The 16253-nt window shown below is 38.6% G+C and overlaps 1 protein-coding gene and 1 non-coding gene across 4 annotated transcripts in view; one reads left to right on the top strand and one right to left on the bottom strand.

Annotated features, from left to right (window-relative positions):
• The window catches only part of USP9X (ubiquitin specific peptidase 9 X-linked), a 485115-nt gene that overhangs the window by 282206 nt on the left and 186656 nt on the right, over positions 1-16253 (top strand). The window lies entirely within an intron of this gene.
• On the bottom strand, positions 8186-8258 carry TRNAK-CUU (transfer RNA lysine (anticodon CUU)). The gene has a single exon. It is a non-coding gene; the product is annotated as a tRNA-Lys (tRNA).

Genomic DNA, 16253 nt, shown 5'->3' on the forward strand with positions numbered 1-16253 from the left:
TCAATACTCCTTCATGATAAAATCTCTGAGAAAATTAGGAATAAAAGAGAACTTCCTTAACTTGATAAAGAACATCTGTATTAAAAAACAATTAACATTATATTTAATATTAAATAATAGATGTTTTCCAAGTAAGACTAGGAACAAAACCAAAATACCCATTTCACCATTTCTGTTTCATATTGTGCTATAGTAAGTATTAGCCAGTTTAATAAGTCAGGGAAAAGAAATAAGTGGCATAAAGATTGGAAAATGAAAGGTAAAATTGTATTTATTTATAGATGGCACAATCATGTACAGAAAATATCCTAAATATTCTACAAAAAAGCTATTAGAACTGATAGGTGAGGGATGCCTGGGTGACTCAGAGGTTGAGCATCTGCCTTTGGCTCAGGGCATGACCCCAGTCCGGGGATGGAGTCCCGTATCGGGCTCCCTGTAAGGAGCCTGCTTCTCCCTCTGCCTATGTCTCTGCCTCTCTCTCTCTGTGTCTCTCATGAATAAATACGTAAAATCTTTTTTTTTTTTTAAAAAGAACTGATAGGTGAATTTAGCAAGTTTGTGATATACTAGGAAAAAAGACAAAAATTGATTATATGTCTATATACAAGTAATGAACAAAGGGAAATTGAAATTTTAAAAATGTCATTTGCAATAGGATCCAAATACATGAAATAGGAACAGATTTAAGAAAATATGTTCAAGACTTATATACTAAAAACTTCAAAATATTACATAGAGAAATTAAAGAAGACCTAAATAAATGGAGAGAGATACCATATTAATGGATTGGAGGGGTCAATATTGTTAAGGTATCAAGGTTCCCCAAGTTAATCTACAGATTCAATGCAATCCAGATGAAAATCCCACTGGTCACAGGGTACCTGGGTGGCTCAGTTGGTTTAAGTGTCTGCCTTCTGCTCAGGTCATGATTCCAGGGTCCTGGGATTGAGCCCCACATTGGGCTCCTTGCTCAGCGGGGAGTCTGCTTCTTTCTCTCCCTCTGTCTCCCTCTTCCTCTGCCTACTACTCCTCCTGCTTGTGTGCTCTTTCTATCAAATAAATAAGTAAAATCTTTTTTAAAAAAGAAACAAAAAAAGAAAATCCCACTGGTCTCTCTCTCTCTCTTTTTAAGAAAATGACAAACTATTTCTAAATTTTACACGGAAATGAACAGGAACTAGAATAGCCTAAATAATTTTGAAAAAGAACAATGCTGGAGGATTTACATTATCTAATTTCGGTACTTAATAATCACTAGATATTCATAGGGAAAAAATGCAGCTTTACCATAATCTATACCATACACAAAAAAATTAGTTCAAAATGGATCATAGACCTAAATGTAAAATCTAAAACATAAAATATGTATAAGAAAACATAGGAGAAAATTTATGTGATCCAGGACTAAGGAGAGATTTCTCAGGACACAAGAAATGTGAACTATACAAGAAAAAATTAATTAATTGCACCTTATCAAAATTAAAAACTGCCCATTGAAAATCACTAATAAAGTGAAAAAGAGGGCGGGCCACGTGGCTAACCGGTTTGGCGCCGCCTTCGGCCCAGGACTGATCCTGGAGACCCGGAATCAAGTCCTCCATCGGGCTCCCAGCGTGGGGCCTGCTTCTCTCTCTGCCTGTGTCTCTGCCTCTCTCTGTGTGTCTCTCATGAATAAATAAATAAAATCGTTAAAAAAAAAAAAAGCCAGACATCCTGATGATTTCATTCATGCGTAACTCTAGAACGTGCAAAACTAATCTATAGTGAGAGGAATCAGGCCAATGATTGTCTGGGACTAGAGGTGAAGGTAAGCATTGGCTGAAAAGATGAACAGGAAACTTTTTGAAGGGGTAGAAATGTTTTATATCAGAGGTTGGCAAACTACATCCCCATGGGCTAAATCTCATCCACAGTCTTTTTTTGCATAGTCAATGAGCTAAGCATGTCTTTTACATTTTTCTTTAATCATTGAAAAAACTCCAAGGAAACATGCAAATATTGCCTAGAATTTGAATTTCATTGTCCATCAATAAACTCTATGATAGCAGAATTGAGTAGTTGAAAGAGAGACTGTATGGTCTTCAAACCTAAAGTATTTACTATCAGACCCTTTACAGAAAAAATGTGCTGACCCCTTGAAGTAAGCCATAAAATGCCATACAATTCCACTTTGCTCATTAGAATACTTCTTTTTGAGCCCTGAGTTGCCACATAAGAAGTCCAACCTCCCTGAAGCTGCAATACTGGGGTAGCCCAAATCACAAGGAGAACGTAATATAGACACTCTGGTAGATAATCCAAGGCGAACCTAGGCTTCGAAATACCCCAGGGACCAGACATATAAATGAAAAAGCCTCCAGGTGATTCTTTTCCCCAGCTGTTCAACTCATCCCCAGACATTTCAGTCCCCCCAGATATCATATACCAGAAACAAGCCAATCTCACTGTGTCCGTTGGGATTCCCTGCTCCAACTGTAATAGAATACCAGTTGTTTTATGCCACTAAATTTGGGGCAGTTTGTTATATAGCAATGTACAACTAAAATAGATAACACATTAATAAGAAAAGGATAGGTAATTATTAATCTAGTTTTATTTATTTTTTAAAAAAAGATTTTATTTATTTATTCATGAGAGACACACACAGAGAGAGAGAGAGAGAGGCAGAGACACAGGCAGAGGGAGAAGCAGGCTCCATGCGGGGAGCCCGATGTGGGACTCGATCCCAAGACTCCAGGATCACGCCCTGGGCCAAAAGGCAGGCACTAAACCACTGAGCCACCCAGGCATCCCTATTAATCTAGTTTTAATAGATTAATACATCTATTAATACATCTATTTTAATACATACACACGCAAAAAACAACCAGTAAATCTTTTTAAAGATATTTCCCATTTAAGTTATTACCTCTTAGAAAATGCACTTGCCATAAAATTCCGGCACAAAAAGTCAAAAACATTCAAAGCTCTAGAGGGCTGCCACTGTGAGTCATCATGACTCAGTCTGGATAGAACTGGCAAAGGGTGCCTTTTTATTTTCATGAAGAAGGATATGTTTATTTCAGAAATGCAGGATTGGTATGCAGTTTGAAAATAAATGGTAGTCACCATATTAATAAAACAAGGAGCAGAATTATGAGTATCTCAAGATGCATTAAAAGCATTTAGTATAACATCCATTCATGATATAAATTCTTAGAAAGCTCCAAATAGAAATAAATGGGCTTTCTTGGGGCCCCTTGATGGCTTGGTTGGTTAAACACCCAACTCTTGATCTCAGCTCAGGTCTTGATCTCAGGGTCTTGAGTTCAAGCCCCACATTGGGCTCTGCATTGGGCATAGAGCCTACTTTAAAAAAGAAAGTAGAAATGGGATTCCTTAAAGTGACATGTACTAAAACCCTGCAGCAGCCATCATACACAATGATAAAATATTTAACGCTGTGAAATGGAAACAGGATGAGCATGTCCACTCTTACTATTTAATCCCTATTGTAATGCAGCCATTACAATAATAAGGCAAGAAAGAATAGATGAGAATGCATCATGTCTAGCAAAACAGAAATAAAACTGTCACTACTTGTTAGCAGTATGATTGTGTATGTGGAAAGTTGTGTATGTGTAAGGTCAGCAAGGTACAGCACAAAAAGTCAAAACAAAATCAGTTGCATTTTTATATGCCATCAAAAAATAGGAAAAAAATTTAGAAAATCAAACTTTAAGAGGAATTATTTATATTAGCATAAAAAATACTAAATACATACAATAAATCTATCACAATTGTACCAGAACTCCACAAAGAAAGCTATAAAATACTGTTAATATTATTGATAGAGGGGTGCCTGGGTGGCTCAGTTGGTTAAGCGTCCAACTCTTGATTTTGGCTCAGGTCATAATCTCAGGGTTGTGAGATTGAGCCCCGGGCCAGGCTCCACACTAGGCATGGAGCCTGCTTAAGATTCTATCTCTCTCTGCCCCTCCTCTGCCCCTTGTCTCTCTCTCTCTCTCTGCCTGTCTCCCTTTGTACCTCTCTAAATATATGTGTGTGTGTGTGTGTGTATCTATATATATTATTAATAGAAATGCAAGGAAACATAGATTGGAAGATTTAATATTGCAAAGATATCAATTTTCACCAATCACCAACTTAAACATCTATATGGTATTGTATCTGTAAGAGAAGATTGTCTAGCTTATCCTTTTTTCCTAATATGGATTTTAATATTTTAAGTTACTGGCGCTGTTATTGAGAATATTAAGATGCTTTCATGTTGAAATTATTAAAATGATATTTGGAATAATGAATGACACAAATAGCTCCCAGACACTTTTTAAATTGATTTTATTTTATTTATTTATTTTTAAAGATTTTAATTATTTATTCATGAAAGACAGAGAGAGAGAGAGAGGCAGAGACATAGGCAGAGAGAGAAGCAGGCTCCATGCAGGAAGCCCAATGTGGGGCTCAATCCCAGAACCCTGGGATCACACCCTGAGCTGAAGGCAGATGCTCAACCACCAAGCCACCCAGGCATCCCTCTTTTTTTAAAAAAGTATAAAATTTATACTATCATGGAAAGTCTTCAGAAGCATTCTTCTGGGAAACTCAGGGTTGGGGAGCCATAAATACAGCATCAGTAAGTCCTAGAATGTGATCTACTACAAAACTTTGAAGCTCATTACCTACCAAGAACCCTATATAATTCCTGCCCCCAATAAATGAAAAGGAACTTGAACTACTCTGGAACGTGGTATCATTTTCTTCCTAATTGTTCAAAAGCTAAAGATGCTTGTTAAAATAGATATTTATATCTGGTATGGAGAGTTTGCCAAGGTTGTCTGATTTGGAACCCAAGTACAGCTTAAGCACTTAGGGCAGAGCTCCAAATGTATGGAATTGGCTTCTCCCCCTTGCCAGAATTGCATCATGCCCTTTTCAAACCATCTTTATTCCATTTTCCCAGCAGTATAGGTCACACACGGAGGGCTTTTGGCTTTTGTAATCAGAACGTAAAGGTGCCATCCTGCCCTAGGAGGGATCCCGTGTGGTGCAGAAGCCTAGATGAGCCCAAGCCTTGGCAAGGAACCCCTTCTGGTGTCATGGTAGGGTGGCCTGCTGACCTGGAAAAAACAGCCTTCTTTGAGTACCAATATAAACAGTCACCAACCCATCATAACTCCCAAAGCAAAGCTTCACGGAAGTGCTTAGCCAATTCCTCCCCCTGCTCCCACCCCCAGTGCACCCTAAAGCAGTGAGATGCACTATGCTTCCTTGGGAGGAAGGGTCTAGGTTAGCTCAAAATAACCCTGGCATGCAGTGGAGATGCCTCCACTCCCACTCCCCCACTGCACCCCCATCAGCCTCTCATTTGCCACCAGAATAATCTTTGTCCTGCCTTCCTGAGGATTGCTTGAACATTTTTTAGGATCTCATTTTAAGGGGCACCTGACTGGCTTAGTCGGTACAGCATGTGACTCTTGATCTCAGGGTTATGAGTTGGAGCCCCATGTTAGATATAGAGATTACTAAAAAAAAAAAATCCCATTTAGATTTATCTATAGTGTTCTTTGAGTGTATCTCTTTGTATCTTTTTAATGGTTGCCCTAAGTATTATGTTATATATACCTAACTTAGGAGTCTACTGTTGTCAACATTTTACCAGTTCCAGTGTAGTGCAGAAACATAACTTCAAAAAAAAAAAGAAAAGAAAACTTACTTCCTTTTCCAACTCTTCACCCTTCCCCATATATAATTGTCTTAAATATTTCCTTTACTTAGAAAATTACATTAGCCAACGTTATAATTTTATTTCCACCATCAAACATGTATTTGCTCTGTCATTTTTTTCTTCTTCTCTGATGGGCCAAGATTTCTTCTTTTATAGTTTTCTTTCTATTTAAAGAACTTCCATAGCCATTCGGAAGAGTAGGCCTACTGGCAAAAAATTCTTAGTTTTTTGTTATCAGAAAATGTCTTGATTTCCCCTTCATTCCTGAAGGATATTTTTGCTAGCTGTACAATTCTGTGTTGAGAGCTCTGTGCCCTCAGCACTTGAAAAATGTTATGCCATTTTTTTTCTGGCCTCCCCAGTTTCTGATGAGAATAAAATCTATTATTCTAATTGTTTTTCCCTATGGGTAGTATCATTTCTCTGCCTTTCTCAAGATTTTTTTCTTTGTCCTAATGTTCAGAAGTTTGACTATGGTATTCCTTGGCATGGATTTCTTTAAATTTATCTTGTTTTGGGGTTCTGGAACCTATATGTTTACATCTTTTGCCAAATTTTGGAAATTTTTAGCCACTATTTCAACTCTACCTTCTTACTCCTCTCCTTCTGGGACTCCTGTGATCCAAATACTCATTTTATGTTAGAGTCTCACATGTCCCTCAATTTCTGTTCATTTGATTTTTCAGTCTGTTTTCTGTCTGCTGTTCAGATTGGGGATTCTCTATTCTAGCCTTAAATTCTCTGATTCTTTTCTCTGTCTTCCATATTTTACTGTCCATTGAATTTTTTATTTCACTTATTGCAATTTCTAGTTCTAAAATTTCCATTTGGTTCTTACTTATATTTTTTGGATTTCTTTGCTGAGACTTTTGTTTTTCATTTCTTTCAAGTGTGTTTGTAATTATTCACTGAAGTGTTTTTATGATGGCTGCTTTAAGTCCTTGTCAGGTCATTCTAACAATTCTGTCACCTTGGTTAATTGTCTTTTCTCATTCAAACTGAGATCTCCTTGGTTCTTGATTTGACGATTCATTTTTGATGAAAACCAGGACATCTAGGGCATGATGTTATAAGATTCCAAATGTTACTTAAATCTTGTGATTTAGCAGACAGCCAGTAAGTGAGGACACTGCCTCACTACTGCCAGATGAGGGTGAAAGTCCACAGTCTTTCCTTGGCTTTATTGACAGGCATGTGGGGTATGTACCTTGTTACTGTTGGGTAGTAGTGGGAGTTCAGGCTCCCTGCTAGCCCTCCACTGGAACTACCCTGGCTGGCAGGGTTAAAGGTGGTTCATGCTGCCTCCGCTGTGGAGTGGGGAGTGAGAGGGTGGTTCTGTAACCACTGAGTGGTGGTGAAAATCCTAAATGTCCACTATATCTCCTCTGACACCATCCCAGAGAGGAGGAGGAGAGGTACCTTGCTACTGCCTGGGGTGGGGAGTAGGAGTAAAGGGGGGAGTGGAAACCCAGACTCCTATGTTGATTCTACTAGCACCAACTGGTGGGGGACTTGTTACTATCTAGTAAGGATATCTAGTGCCTGCCTTCCCACTAAGCCTTCTGTTGCCACCTGGATGGGGAAGGGATGATGTCTGGCAAGGGTGGCAATCAAGGTTTCCTACTTGGCCTTTGCTGGCAGACTGGGGCCACATTTCTTTTCACCCTGTGGTGTTTATCCAGAGTAAAGCAATTATTGATTAAAAGTTTTCTGTCTTGAGACACCTGGGTGGCTCAACAGTTGAGTGCGTCTGCCTTCGGCTCAGGGTGTGACCCTGGAGTACCAGGATGGAGTCCCACATTGGGCTCCCTGCATGGAGTCTGCTTCTGCCTCTGCCTATGTCTCTGCCTCTCTCTTTCTATGTCTCTTATGAATAAATAAATAAAAACTTAAAAAAAAAGTTTTCTGTCTTGCTAAGCTGTCCTTTTCCTGGTCTTTTGGCTAGAAAGAGCAAGCTTTTCTTGGATTTGTTTTCTTGTTGTCTGTGCCCATTGATGTTTCTGTGTTGCTGACTTCTCTAGCACCCAGTCAGGGAGATGTGAGACATAAGGAAAACTTTGGTAATTTACCACCATTGCTTGATCCTGAGGTCCCTACTTGGTCTGATGTTTTCTCTCCACCTTTCAGTCTTCTTATGATTATTTTATATATGGAAATCTAGGGATAAGTACATTTATTCCATCTTTTTGGAAGTGGAAGTCCCAAAGATTCCTTTTTTTTTTTAGATTTTTAATTTATTTATTTGAGAGAGAGAGAGAGCAGGGGGAGGGGCAGAGGGAGAGAGAGAGAATCTCAATCAGACTCCACATTGAGCACAGAACCCAACATGCAGCTCAATCTTACAACCCATGAGATGATTGTGACCTGAGCTGAAACCAAGGGTCAGGTGCTTAACTGACTGAGCCACCCAGGTGCTCCATATATTTTAAAAATTTATTTCTAAAGTAATATCTATACCCAGTGTGGGGCTTGAACCCACAACCCCAAGATCAAGAGTCACATGCTCTACCAACTGAGCCAGCCAGGTGCCCTAAATGTGTATGTTTTATAAATATTTTTTTTCTAAGTCTATGGCTTGTTTTTTCATTCTCATGTCTTTTGTTTGTATGATTTATTTATTTATCTAAAGATTTTATTTATTTATTCATCAGAGACAGAGAGAGAGAGAGAGAGAGGCAGAGACACGGGCAGAGGGAGAAGCAAGCTCCATGCAAGGAGCCAATGTGGGACTCGAACCCGGGAGTCTGGGATCATGCCCTGGGCCAAAGGCCCAACTGCTGAGCCACCCAGGCATCCCTATGTTCTATTTATTTAAGCAATCTCTACACCCAATGTGGGGCTTGAAACCACAACCCTGAAATCAAGATTTTTACACTCCTCCAACTGAGCCAGCAGGCACCCCAACATTCTCTTATGACGTTAAAAGGACAAAAGGTTTTAATTTTGATGAAGTCCAATTTATCATTTGTGGAAGGATTATACTTTTGGTGTTATATCTAAGACATCTTTGCCTAAACAAAGGTCATTTTCCTGCCTCTTCACATGCCTGGTAATTTTCGATTGGATGCCAGACATTATGAATTTTACCTTGCTAGTTGCTGGATATTTTTTGTGTTCCCATAAATATTCTTAAGCTTTGTTCTGGGATGCAATTCAGTTACTTATAAATAGTTTAATCCTTTTGGGTCTTGTTCTCATAATTTGTTAGGTGGGTCTGGAGTAATGATCAGTTTAGGGCTAATTATTCCCCATTACTGCAACAAGACCTTCCTGAGTACTTGAGTTTCCTATAAGCAGCATATAGTTGTCTTTTAATTGAGGTATTTAAGCCATTTACCTGTAATGTAATTTTTATAAGTCTAAGTTTGAGTCCATCACTTTGCTATTTGTTTCTATCTGACCCATCTGCTCTTTGTTTCATTTTTCTCCTTTTGTTGTTGTTGTTCATAATTATTTTGGTGATTCCATTTTATCACCTTTGTTGGTTAATAGCAGAAGAGAAGGTCAAAGATTTAAAGCACAGGAAGGATCGATTGTGTTGTTGCTGCTAAACATGAAGGAAGCCATGTGTCAAGGAACATAAGTGGCCTCTAGGAACTGAGAGTGGCCCCCAGTGGGCAGTTAGCAAGGAAATGTAGACCTCAGTTCAACATACACAAAGAACTGAGGTCTGTCAATAACAAGAATTAACTTGGAAGTGGATTTTTCCCCAGAACTGCCACACAAGAATTTTGTGTGTCCAACAATTTGATTTCAGTTTATGACACCCTGAGCAGAGAACCTACCCATGCTGTGCCTGACTTCTGACTTACAGGACTATAAGCTAATAAATCTGTGTTGTCTTAAACTGCCAGGTTTTTGCTAACTTATTATGCAGCAATATAAAATAACTATAGGGGCAGCCCGGGTGGCTCAGCGGTTTAGTGCCGCCTTTATCCCAGGGTGTGATCCTGAAGACCCGGGATCGAGTCCTATGTCAGGCTCCCTGCATGGAGCCTGCTTCTCCCTCTGCCTGTCTCTCTGCCTCTCTCTCTGCATCTCTCTGTGTCTCTCAATAAAAAATAAATAAAATCTTAAAAAAATAACTGTAGATTGTTTTTAAATTTTAATGATTGTCTTCGGGTTTATAGTATAGTATTTAACTTGCTAGTTTACTTTTAAGTGATATTATACCATTTCACTTATTTTTTTTTTAAGATTTTTATTTATTCATTCATGAGAGACACACACACAGAGAGAGGCAAGGACACAGGCAGAGGGAGAAGCAGGCTCCATGCAGGGAACCTGATGTGGGACTTGATCCCGGGTCTCCAGGATCACACCCCAGGCCAAAGGCAGCACTAAACCGCTGAGCCACCCAGGCTGCCTTATACCATTTCACTTATATTGTAAGAACCTTACAATAGTATACTTCCATTTCTCTCCTCTTGGTCCTTATGCTATTGTTGCCATGTATTTAACTTTTATATAGATTATAAACCTCATAATACATTGTGATTATTTTTGCTTAACCAATTATCTTTTAAAGATATACATATAATTAAAACATCTTATATATTTATATATATTTACCCATGTAGTTAACCTTTCCTGGTGATCTTCATTTCTTTGTGTAGATCCACATTTCCATCTGATATCACTTTCATTCTGCCTGAAGGATCTCCTTTAACATTTCTTTTACTGCATGTGTGCTGGTGATGAATTCTTTCAACTTTCATATGTTTGAAAATGACTTTATATTGCTCTACTTTATGAAAGATGTTTCCCAAGGTGTAGAATTCTAGTGTTTTTTTGTTTGTTACTTGTGTTTGTTGAGTTTCTAGGATCTCTGGGTTTATAATTTTCATGAAGTTTAGAATGTTTTGTCCATTATTTCTTAAATTATTTTGTCTCCTCCCCCCTCCCCCCCATCCCCTTTTAGGGACTCTAATTACAATATAGCAGACCACTTGAAGTTGTCAAACATCTTACTGGTGCTGTTTTATTTTTTTATTATTTTTTTTTAATTTTTTTTTAGGTATTTATTTATTTATTTATGATAGTCACAGAGAGAGAGAGAGGCAGAGACACAGGCAGAGGGAGAAGCAGGCCCCATGCACCGGGAGCCCGATGTGGGATTCGATCCCGGGTCTCCAGGATCGTGCCCTGGGCCAAAGGCAGGCGCCAAACCGCTGCGCCATCCAGGGATCCCGCTGTTTTATTTTTTTAAAAGTCACTGTGTGTTTAATTTTGGAGAATTTTATTACTGTGTCCCAGATGAATTTTTTTCCTCCTCCAAAATCATAAAGGGCACCTACCAAAAATTCCTACAGCTAACATTATACTTAATGGTGAAATACTGAACATTTTCTCCTTAAAAGCAGAAACAGGGTAAAAATGCCATTCTCACCACTGCTATTTCACAGCGTACTGCAACCCTGAGTCAGTGCAGTCAAGGCAAGAAAAATTCAAGGTATACAGACCAGAAAGGAAACAGTAAAACTGTCTCTTTTTGCAGATGACACAATTATTTATTTAGAAGACCTTAAGGAATATATACAACTACAACCTAATTTTTCAAAGTCACAGAATACAAAGTTAATTTTGAAAACTCAATTATATTTTTATATGTTATTAGCAAATGATTAGAAAATAAAATTTTAAATGAATTTCATGGGGATGTCTGGGTGGCTCAGTGGTTTAGTGCCTGCCTTCAGCCCAGGGTGTGGATCCCGGAGTCCTGGGATCAAGTCCCACATTGGGCTCCCTGCATAGAATCTGCTTCTCCCTCTGCCTATGTCTCTGCCTCTCTCTGTGTGTCTCTCATGAATAAATAAAAATTTTTAAAAAATGCATTTCATGTATAATAGCATCAAAAAACATAAAATACTTAGTAATAAATTTAACATGTGCCAGACTTCTACACTAGAAAACATCTTTTCTTTTTCTTTCTTTCTTTTTTTTTTAAAGTAAGCTCTATGTTCAACACAGGGCTTCAACACCCCAAGATCAAGAGTTGCATACTTTAATGACTGAGCCAGCCAGGTGCCTCGAAAACATTTTTGAGAGAAATTAAAGAAAAACTAAATAGATGGGGAAATAAACCATGTCCATGAACTGGAAGACTTGATATTATTGTTTATCTGTCGATTCTACCTACACTGATCTATAGATTCAGTGCAATCTTTATCCAAATACCAGCAGTTATTTTTGTAGATACTGAAAATCTAGTTCTAAAGTTATGGAAATACAAAGGACCTAGACTACCCAGAGTATTTGAAAAAGAAGAACAAAGTTTGAGAATTTGCACTACCTGGCTTCAAGGCTAATTGTAAAGCCATACTAATCAAGAGTGTATGGCATGTAAGTTGATAGCATAGAGAGCTAGAAATAGACCCACACTTATTTAGTCATTTGATTTTTTACAAAAGCACCAAAGCAATCCAATAAGGAAAGAAAAGTTTTTGCAGGAAATGATGCATAGTAACTATCTATCCATATGAAAAAAATACAAATGTTAACCTCTATCTCACACCATACACAAAAATTAATCTGAGCTGGATCACACACCTAAATGTAAGTGGCAAGCTATATATTTTTAAAGGAAACTTTAGAAGAATGTCTTCATCATTTGAGATAGGTAAAGTTGGCTTAGCAGGTCACAGAAAGCAGTGTCATAAAAGAAAACACTGGTAAGTTAGATTTCATCAAAATTAAAAACTGTTCATCAAGACACAGTCTACAGACTAGGAAAAAATTCTTGAAAAAAAAAAAGAATTCTTGAGACGTTTTCTGTGCAAAAATGTGCTTTTATGGGGTGCCTGAATGGCTCAGTCAGTTAAGCATCTGCCTTAGGCTCAGGGCCTGGGATCTAGCCCAACCTGGCTCCCTGCTCAGCGGGGAGCCTGCTTCTGCCTCTCCCTGTCTTCCACTCCCTCCGCTTGCTCTCTCTCTCTCTCTCTCTCTCTGTCAAATAAGTAAGTAAGTAAATAAATAAATAAATAAATAAATAAATAAATAAATAAATATTTTTTAAAAATGGTGCTTTTATTATAGCACAGGCAGGGACAGGACCTATGGGCAGAAAGAGCTACAGTGAGATTGTGAAGAATGGCTGATTATATACTTTTTAGTTAGTGGGAGTGAGGGATAAGTAAATTTCTAAGGAATCTGGACACGTTAAAAGCAAGGTCTCCAGGACCTTGGAGAGCTAGGGATTGTTAAGATAATGTTTTGCTTTTAGTCTCTAATGAAACATCAACACTAAGGTAGCCATGAGTTCCTTGAGGAATGTCAGTCACACTCTGCACTTCTCATGGATTTATCAGTGGGCTGCAAATTTTAAGATTTACTTTTTTGCTACATTTCTCATGCCTTTGTTCTCCTCATCAATAGCACTATACAGGGCAGCCCAGGTGGCTCAGGGGTTTAGTGCCGCCTTCGGCCCAGGGCATGATCTTGGAGACCTGGATCGAGTCCCACGTCAGGCTCCCTGCATGGAACCTGCTTCTCCTTCTGCTTGTGTCTGTGCTTCTCTCTCTATCTCTCATGAATAAATAAATAAAATCTTTAAAAAAAATAGCACTATACATCTTTTAGAATAACTAAATAGCTTCCAGGGGAGCCTGGCTGGCTCAGTTGGTGGACCACAGGACTCTTGACTTTGGGGTTGTTTGAGCCCCACATTGGGTGTAGAGCTTACTTAAAAAAAACTAGGGGCGCTTGGGTGGCTCAAACGGTTAAGCATCTGCCTTACCCTTAAGTCATGATCTCAGGGTCCTGGGATGTAGCCCTGAGTTGAGCTCCCTGTTCAGCGGGGAGTCAGCTTCTCCCTTTGCCCCTGCTCATGCTGTCTCTTGCTCACTCTCTCTGACTCTCTCAAATAAATAAAATCTTAAAAAAAATAAATTAAGTTTAAAAAAAAGAATGGTTAAATTTAAATGACTGACAACCCCAAATGTTGAAGATTGTAGAGCAATTAAGCAGACCTCTCAAACCTTGTTGGTGAGAATGTAAAAGTATAACAAGTTTAGAAAAAGATGTGGCAGTTTCTTACAAAACTAAACATTTACTGCTCTGTAGCCCAACAATGCCATTCCTATTTACCCCAAAGAAATGAAAACATATTTACACAAAGACTTCCACATGAATCTTCGTAACAGCTCTATTTATAATAGCCAAGATGAGGAAATATCAATAGGACAATCGTTGATCCCAGGTGCCATCAACAGGGGAATGGATAAACAGAATCTTGTATATTTCATGCATTACCACTCAGAAGGAATGAGCTACTGATACATGCAACAGCATGAAGAATCTCAAAAACATAATGCTAAGTGAAAGAAGCCTTACACAAGAGAGTACATACTGTATGATTTCATTTATATGATATTCTTAAAAAAACAAAACAAAACTTGGGACACTTGGGTGGCTGAGCAGTTGGGCATCTGCCTTTAGCTGGGGTGGTGATCCTGGAGTCCTGGGATCAAGTCCCACATGGGGGTCCCTGCATGGAGCCTGCTTGTCCCTCTGCCTGTGTCTCTGCCTCTCTCTCTCTCTCTCTCTATCTCTGTGTCTCATGAATAAATAAAATCTTTAAAGAAAATCTTAGGGGGCACCTGAGTGGCTAAGTTGATTAAGTGTCTGACTCTTTTTATTATTATTTTTTTAATTTTTTTTATTTATTTTTTAAAATATTTTTAAAATTAATTCATGAGAGAGAGAGAGAGAGGCAGAGACACAGGCAGAGGGAGAAGCAGGCTCCCCACAGGGAGCTCGATGCAGGACTTGATCCCAGGACCCCGGGATCATGCCCTGGGCTGAAGGCAGGTGCTCAACCGCTGAGTCACCCAGGCATCCCAAGCGTCTGACTCTTGATTTTGGCTCAAGTCATGATCTCAGAGTTGTGAGATCGAGCCTCACTTCAGGCTCTGTGCTGGGTATGGAGACTGCTTAAGATTCTCTCTCTTCCCCTCCCTCTGCTCCAACTCCCACCTTTTTCTCTCTAAAAAAACAACAACAACCCCCCCTCCAAAACCCCACTTAAACTATATGATATTCTAGAATGAACAAAACTAATCTACAGTGGAAAAAGTAAGAATAATCTTTGCCTCTGGCAGATAAAGTTGGGTAATGACGGGGAAAGAACACGAAGAAACTATCATGAGTGATGGAAGTGTTTATATGTCCTGTTGTTTTGTTTTTTGTTTTTTTGTTTATTTGTTTCGTTTTGTTTTTCTTAAAGAGGTGGAGAGGAGTAGAAAGAGAAGGAGAGTGAGAATCTTAAGCAGGCTTCATACCCAGCGCAGAGCCCAATGTGGGGCTCGAGCTCACAATCCTGAGATCATGACCTGAGCCAAAATCAAGAGTCAGACACTTAGCAGACTGAGCCACCCAGGAGCCCTCTTTTTTTTGTTTTTAAAATATATTTGTTAAAGTAAGTTCTATACCCAGTGTAGGTTCAAACTCAAAACCCAAGTTCAAGAGTCACATGGTGCACCACCTGAGCCAGCCCGGCACCCCTGGAAGTATTGTAAATCTTGATAGGGATTTGGATCACATATCATTGTCAAAATTCAGTGAATGTACTCTTAAAATTTGTATCTCTGGGTGCTTGACTGGCTCAGTCCGTGGAGCATGTAAATTTTGATCTTGGGGTGTGATTTCGAGCCCCATGTTGTGAGTAGAGATTACTTTTAAAAAATGTGTCTCTAATTAAAGATAGATTTTATAGCAAAGGAAAAACTGTAAACAAGTATTCTAGTTAATTATTTGCCTGCTGAAGTATTTTGGGGGGCATGCACTGATGTCCACAATATACTTCAAAGTGCATTAAAAATTAATGGATGGATAGAGGCATGGATTAATAGATTTGTGATAAAACAAGTCTAATAAAACATTGATGGTAAAATCTATGTGGAGTATACCAATTTATCTTTGCTGAATGTTTGAAAATTTTCATAATATAATGTTGAGAAAAATTAAAAGAACACAGAAAAATATGTAGTAAAAAGCAAAAGTCCCTCCTTTCCTACTCTGAATTTTGCACTTTTCCAAAAGTAACCACTATTAATGGTTTGGTAGATATCATTCCAAATTCTTTTCTTTGTGTTTTTTTTTTTTAAGATTTTATTTATTTATTCGTGAAAGACACAGCGAGAGAGATGCAGAGACACGGACAGAAGGAGAAGCAGGCTCCATGCAGGGAGCCCGATGTGGGACACCATCCCTGGGATTACACCCTGGGCCAAAGGCAGGTGCTCAACTGCTAAGCCACCCAGGCATCCCCAAATTCTTTTCTTTGAGTGGCATATATTTATGTTGAAATGTATAGTTATCTTTTTAATACATAAAGGGAATTATACAATTAACATATTGAGTAATTTACTTTATTCACTTGATACTTTGTCTTGGAGATCATTCTATGGCAGCACATAAACATCAGCTTCTTTCTTTTTAACTCTTGCCTACTGCCCCATAGACCATGCTATAGTTTATTCATTCCCCAATAGACATTTAGGTTGCTTAAACTTTTGTGGTATTA

The sequence above is a fragment of the Canis lupus genome, chromosome X, assembly GCF_003254725.2.
Source record: "Canis lupus dingo isolate Sandy chromosome X, ASM325472v2, whole genome shotgun sequence".
Taxonomy (NCBI): Eukaryota; Metazoa; Chordata; class Mammalia; order Carnivora; family Canidae; genus Canis; species Canis lupus.